Source organism: Chaetura pelagica, unplaced genomic scaffold, assembly GCF_000747805.2.
Source record: "Chaetura pelagica isolate M959 unplaced genomic scaffold, ChaPel_1.0 scaffold17, whole genome shotgun sequence".
NCBI classification, from domain to species: Eukaryota; Metazoa; Chordata; class Aves; order Apodiformes; family Apodidae; genus Chaetura; species Chaetura pelagica.
In genome coordinates, this window is record NW_009970726.1 from 11,561,347 (window position 1) to 11,569,075 (window position 7,729).

The following is a 7,729-nucleotide window of genomic DNA, read 5'->3' on the forward strand; positions in this document are numbered from 1 at the left end:
CCCTGAAATAGGATCCACAAGGGGTGTGACTCAAAAAATGTGAAGCTCCTTGGAAAACAGGGATAAAATTGATACAATTATTTTGCTTTGAGAAATTACACTTTGATACATTTAAAAATAACTAGTTTTGAAGTGGTTTTCTGCTAACAGTTAACACGTACAAGGTGCAGCCTCACTATATACTTTGCCAACTACAGAAGGATTTCTCCGAGACTTCTTTTAAGCCAGAAAAGGGCAGAGTCTTGTGGCACTTACACACTTGCTTTTCCATGAACAAGTTTTCCTCGTCTCTTCAGCTGCGTCTATACCAACAAAGCTGTGCTGCTTTGACTCTGCTGCAAGGTGAAAACCTTACCATTTTTACCATTGGCAGAGAGAAGATTGCACAAAAGCTATTTTAACGGGTGACTAGATTTCAAAGTACAATTAATTTGACCACAGAAGAACTAAGACTTTTCAAGCAAGGTACCTTCCTGAGAAAATTAAGAAGAACCTAGAAATACTAGATGTTTTGGTTTTGCTCCAAGTTAAGGTTATGTAACTCCACAGTATTTGGGTCATAATTCCAGGAATTTGCCTGTCCACAAGCTTCTCTCAGAAATAAATCTGGATTAACAACTGCAGCTCCAGGTGCACACAAAACCCCCATCAGCATCTACAGGTTCCCACACATGTAAGACCTGTAAGGGACACATCTCTGGCTGTTCCCTGGATAAATGTTTTTCTGACATACTGCAATCTTAGGCATTTAGCACACTACCAAAGATGATCCAGTTAACAAAAAGCCAGCTTTTTTCATCAGACTCAAAATTCAAACCATGCATATTGCTATCCACATAAGACATAACACACACTAAAAATAAAACTACATTGTTCAAACATTGCCCACGTGTTAGAAAATGAAGAGTTCATTTAAACTTCATATCAGGAGGCAAAATTAGGCTCTCTCAAACTCTGCAATCTGTTGTTGGTGAGAAGAGAAGAGAGCCACAAGGGCTCATTATAATGCAAATTCCAAGTCAAATTTCCCTGGGACAGCCACCACCCCCTCCCCCTTGTTCCTCCTGATCACTAAACACCCAATTTGTCCACTACAAAAGCAACTACTTACCTTAATAGATCCAGAATGTCTTCTCCCACATGAAGTCCACTCTTGGCACCTACACATTCCAAACTGGATGCTTTAGGGCAAGACATCAGGGAGTAATATCCATGCCCTAGATGAACGCGTTGCCTTCTCTCTTGCCAGCTATCCCGCTTCCCCAGCTCCTCCCAACAGACAAGGCAGCCTCCACATGGAGCCCCAATTGTCCCTCAAATGCCTTCATCACAAAAGCGTCCCCCAGACTCAAAACCACGGGAGGAGAATATGTCATGTGCATTAATGTTAAGATTATGGAGAGGGAGGGAAGAAGCTAAGACACAGGCTACGAAGAAACGCCTGAGGGGACACTGCCCTACTCTGTACCTCCACCTGTGCCCCAGACTCCTGGGTTCTCCTCTGTAGAGGCCAAACACGTGCTTCTCAGTAAAACATTTTTCAGAAAGCTGGTCTTTTAAGAAGCTAAAAGCTGGAGAAACCACTTCTCTTGGCAAGTTCTTCCAACAGTTAATCACCCATGTGTTTAAAATGTTTGTCTTCCCATTTGGATTTGTCTAGCCTTATACAAATGTTTATACCCTTCTTGCAAACAAAGTGACCTTTAGTATGCACAGTTTTATCTTATTGGTGTACACTTTTTTTCATAATCAAACTGGAATTTGGCACACCATCCTCAGGCTGCAGAAGCATCTACTTGCAGCGTCTGCAGCAACATAGAGCTTGGGCCTGCAGAAGATGGGCAATGCAGTAACTCATGATCAAGTTCTCCTGACAAGAAAGGTGAAGGCCAAATGAAGAAAAGAGTCCTTGAAATTTATGCCAACAGCACAAAAAACAGGCTGTGTTGGTTTCCTGCTGTTCTCTTACTCATTTCATGCCCTGCAAGTTTACATTGAGAAGCAGCCTTGTGCCTATCAAGGATGTGAAGATTTGCCTTTCTTCTTGGTGCTAACACACAACTCTAAAAAAGATGGAAGTAGCACTAGAGGTGCTTAATGAAACACCTCGGTGATTGTCCTAACTCAGAAGGTACACCTCCCCAAGAGAAAAATCTTCCACCTTTTTGCACTCACAGAAGAGCTCAAAGAATGAGGGCAGGAGGTTTGTGAACATTACTCATGGTTGCAGCAATACTAGATGCAACTGAAACAGCTTTAACTGAACTTTTAGTTCTCTACTGCTCTCCTCAACATCCAGCTCACAGTTTGTATAGAAGAGATGAATAACACCCTTTCTTTACTGAAGTGCAGAACATTTGATGATAAGGACCTGACTGTACTTGTAATAAGAAATGCAGATGTCAACATTAGCAGACTAATTCTGGGAGGTGTCTGAGTGACTACTTTACAGAGCATGCCCAAATAAATCAAAGTACTGAAGTGCCTTCTGAGGAGAAGTGGTATCAGTATGGAAAGCCAGGCCAAAGTCCTCGAAGACAAAAGGCTTAGTCTTCTGACTGGCTAAGAGAGATTGGAAGAAAGGCTGTGCCTTGGCCATGTGCATTTTCTCCATTTTCCTCCAGGAATACTTTCATAGAGGAGTTAAAAACCGTATTAAAACATCCATGGTCTACTACCCTTTAGAAGAAGAATGATGATAGTACAGGAATGGTACTCTGCTGCTGAGTACAACAAATACCACAACAGGAGGACAAATTCAGGTTTAGTTTCTGTACTGGGTTTTGTGCTGCTCATGGCAAAAGGCAGCCCCAACATGCCTAGGAAAAAACTTTGCCCAATGTGGCTACACTGATAGTTAGGCAAATATGTGATAAATAAGTAAGTTAATCTTACTCTATGTACAAATTACAAAAAATTAACACAGACATGGCATGTATTTCTGGAGAGAAACCAAAAGACTGCTGGATCTGCCCAGCTTCTCCACCAGATCTGTCAAAGCCTCTGCAAGCTTAAGTTTTATTATTTTTTTTCCAGGTAAACCCCCCTTCTGGATCACATTTCAATCAAACTTGGGACTGCAACAAAGACAGGATAATCCATTTTGCTGCCATTTTGCATCTGTAGCTGTTTTGGTAACAGCTTCAAGCAACTCCATTACACACAGAGCCAAAATAATTCTCTCTCCTGGCCATCAGAAACGTGTTCCACAATCTGAATTCTAAAACCAGTCACTCAGGCTGGATTCTTCTCCCATACTAGTAACTCATTCAAATAAATTAGTAAACAATGCAGAAAATTTCATATTTGATTTTTAACAGCCAATGAAAGGAGGAATTGAAGAAGCCCTCTCAACATACCCTATATACTTCATGTATAACATGTAAAAGACAAGCATCCTCACTATAGTCTTCAGAAACTAGGTGTTTCCTAGGTTTAATCTCTCCCAGAACTAAGATTCACGTGTGTGAAAGGATTCAGCTTTAGTCTGAGCACTGGTAAAGAAGCAGCTGGTTTTATGAAGATGATTCAAAGTTGGCTGCACTGGAAAGAACAGCTGAAAGAGCACTCATTAGTGATTCAGTATAAAGGGTAAGTCATAGGGCAAAGCTAAGTTTTAAGAGTTATTACTGTAGGCCCCTAAAAATCTGTTTTCTTGATTGCAAATTTTCAGTCACACTCAAAAATTATGCTTTTAGTGATTTTAAAATAAACCCACTATGCCACAAAAACTAACATTACTTAATAAGCCAGATACTATTCTACATAACAGCATCCTTTTAATAAATCTTTTCACTTATCTTCTGAATTAAATATACTTTAATCCTCACCATTACAGTTTGAAGCTGACATCTTCTCAGGCAGGAAGTTTTTCACTTCCTGTATTTGGAAGATAATTAGCACTCAGGCCGCCACTGCAATCTACCTCACACCAAGACTTCAGAGCTTTCAGTTTTGGGTAGCATCACATCCAAACTACTGCATGTCTTTTAGACATGGGAAGCATGACAGGGGATACAGCACTCATGTGGGTTTTCAATTAACTTTCTACCAGCTGTTTTAAGGAAGATAACAGCTAACCCAGTGCTAAATCTACCAGAACATCGTTTTCAGAGAAGTTTCAATGGGCCTAAATCAGCAGTCAGCTTCGCCTAGGTTCAGGGCCACAGCTCAGATGGTCACAGCACTTTAATTTTAATATTTTGTTTAATCTGACAGCAGCATCTCAAAAGTGAGGCTTACTGTTTTTGAAGGCATGACCTGTGTAGCAGAGTATAAACCAATAACCTTCTGCTCTAACTTTTCAGTTTCACTTACCAACCAACCTTAGTCCAGGTATTTTTTCCAAAACCAAAGCAGACCAAGCAGTAAACCCACTATAAGGATGAATTCAAAAGGCATAGTTTGTAACACTAACAAAGCAATTTAGCTTCATTCCAATGCCACTGCAACATAAGGACCGTTTCAGCATTTCAGGTGGAAGATAAAAGCCTTCTTTCTTAAGGCAATCACTTAAAGACAAGCAATACCAAAAAAGAAGCCTCAACTGTCTACATGAAGCAGGTCTGTGATCACGATTCAGTCTCAAAGTAAAATAGAATAGATGCAGCTGACAGTGCAAACAAGCCTCTTTTTTTTTACATTAAAAAAGTTTCAAAGTCCAAGTTACTGGCAAATGGCAGAGTATGATGGCTGTATTGCAACTACCTTGTGAGAACACAACTTAAAAAATAAGCTTCAGTACTAGGACATCCAAAAATCATGACCAAAACCAGAGGTTTTCCAAAAGCACTTTTGAAATCCTTCACAAAAAGGTCAACGAGAATTCTAATACTAAGTTAAAGTATTGCATTAGCTTTTGAGTGCTTTAGAAAAGCTCCCTAATCATGAGCATCACATCACTGTAACATTCATTTTGCAATACAACCATCTCAGAGGTAACGCTGTCCTATTACAATCACAGTAAGAAAAAATAAAGAAAAAAGCTCACTTTTCAAACACAAGAAAAACAAATTCAGGAACATAACTCAAATTTCCAAAAACAAGATCTAACTTTATCACTGGACCATCCCAGAGATGGTCTAAAACACAGAAGCACAGCTACATAGGAAAACCAAACATCCACTCACACCTAACACCAATACACTGAAGGAGGCAAGCAAACAGGACAGCTGAACACCAACAGATATACAGCCCTTGAGCTTGTTCAGAGATTACTTTTTTTGTCTTTCATAAGCCTTGTTTTCAGCATTCTAAGACTCAGTTCATCAATTCATCACAAGCTGATGGAGTACACATCTTACAAATGCTAGACACTTAACTCAGCAGAGCAGCTTTGTCACTTGTACCACAAAACAATGCCTGTGATTCCCAACAGAGAAGGTATCTTAAGAACAAAGAACAAGAATAGATGCAGCAATTTTAAAGTGTGAAGCTTTTTAAGGCAAAATCCCAAAGTTCTTCAGCAAAGCCAAGTAAAAGGGGTAGATGACATGCAATCCAAAGAGACACTTGTGTTACAGGGTATTGCATCAAAATTACTGCCATGCACAAGAGACCAAAAAAGTTGCACCAAGAAAAAGCATTGCAAAGTTATTGTGTGCTACCAATTAACTTTGAGGCAGAGCATGAAAGAGTAAGTGACTCAGCAGGTTCAAGAAGTCCATCTTAGTCTTTTCCAAACCACTGGAGGAAGTTTAAATTAAACTGGATGGTGACCCTAAACATTCAAAATAAATCTCTCTCATACGAAGAAATGGCACTTTTAAACAAACAGCTCCTGTTTTTGAAAGCTACCTAAGCCCACTGCACATTTTATGCCTAGCATTTGCTAGAATTAAGTATCTTTTTTTGTTAAGTATTTTGTGCTATTTTGGCCCAAACTGAAGTTTAAGAAAATCTGCTGCCTTTGATGATCTATTACTTCTACTGAGTATGTACATGCAAATCACATATTAGTAAGGAATGATATGAGAAGCTGATTTCAGCAGCACATTTAAGAAAGTCTAAATATGTAATACATAATAGGAAGAAATTACATCAGTATACAGAGTGGGGATTCATTTTGTGTAAAAATGAAGTTGGATGCAAGAATAAGCAATAGTGTTATTTTAGAAAAATTGTGTTGTACATATGGAAACAGTTGGAAACTATTAGGCTTAGGTCAAGTGTAAGAAAGTGACAATTTTTTACATCTGGAACTGCCAATCCAGTTGTATACTTGGCCCAAGCCCATGTATCCATCCAGTTCAACCACCAGCCTACTCCAGTGCTGGTTTAGGGGTATCTGCTGATTACTGTAGAAATCTTTACTGATTAATTCTACCTTCTGCTGTCCTATTTCATTGCATCTGTTTTTGTGTTTTGACAATTTCTCTTTCTACCAAGAAAGTGCAGCACTGCCATTTAATGCTGTATTTTGTCCTGCTCTGACACTAATCAGCTGAGGAAGCCAGACTAACCAAAACACTGGATCTTCAGCAAATTTACAGTGTTTAGAGATTTCATTGTAGAATCTTGGACCAAATGGCTTGTATCTAATACTGTAAGACCACACTTTTCTGGGTAAGATGATCTAAGGCAAGCAGGTTGGGTACAGATTTGTCACTAGCAGCAATGCTATCATCATTGTGTTCTTAACCTGAGCCAGGTAATTTAAATGCTAAAGAAGATTACCTAGGACTAAAATAGAACATGAAGTTTGGCAGCTAAAGATAAAACCTATGGGTAACCACAGGAAGGAATTCAAACTCAGGTCCAGATTGTCCTAATTTTATTTGAGTTGGTTAACCAATTTTGAAGCACTTTTTACAGTTTACATAACATAAAGGAGCACACTGTGTCCTATAAATATAAATTAACATTTTTAATAACTCAAAAAATCACAACAAAGCCAGATTTTGAAATAAATTGTCTGTTCAGTTATTCAGATCAGGAAGGAACACACATGGGGAAGGAAAAACCAGTATCATCAAGAAAACAGCTTAGTTCTAAACTGAGTTTGTGCTTCTACACCAAAAACAACACTGAAGTAACAAGAACTCTGCAAAGTACTCAGAAAGGTACATAACTTCTGTAGTCCCCAAACCAAAGTACATCTTTATTTCTTCTTTTACCTGTTATTTTGTTTGGTTCTATGAAATTAGCATTAATGGTAGAGGGACAAATTTAAGATATACTAGTTTTGCTGCATAGCAGTTTGTTAAGATTGTTGGTTTGGGTTAAGTTGACTTGGTTTTCCTGCATAATGAACAAAAGCAAATTTATTTATTTTTTTTAACAACCTATTTGTTAGCACAAAGCAGATGGTGTTCAGCAAGAAGGCATTAAGTGATCATTTGAAAACACCATGCTTTTTTTTTTAAACACTAAGCCACCCTAAAGAAGGCCAGATGTTCAAAGCAGAGAAAAGCTGCACACCCATGATTTATGCATTAAACTACCCAGAGCCTGGCAGGTGTTAACATATGCCAATACTTATTTGCATGCTTTCTCTATGACATAGAGAAATCAAGTCATCTCCCACTAAACTTTGAAAATCCAGTCTTAGCTACAAATTAATGCTTCGCTCCATTAATTTAACAAAAGGCATTAATCTATCTTTTCATTTTTGGTTGAGGAGTAAAAATAAGATATATTTTACCCCTAATAATTTTGTACTAATCTTCTCCAAAGTAATTATGTTACTTCCCAAAACAAGCAAAAAATCTTATCGTTCAGAAATTTAAAA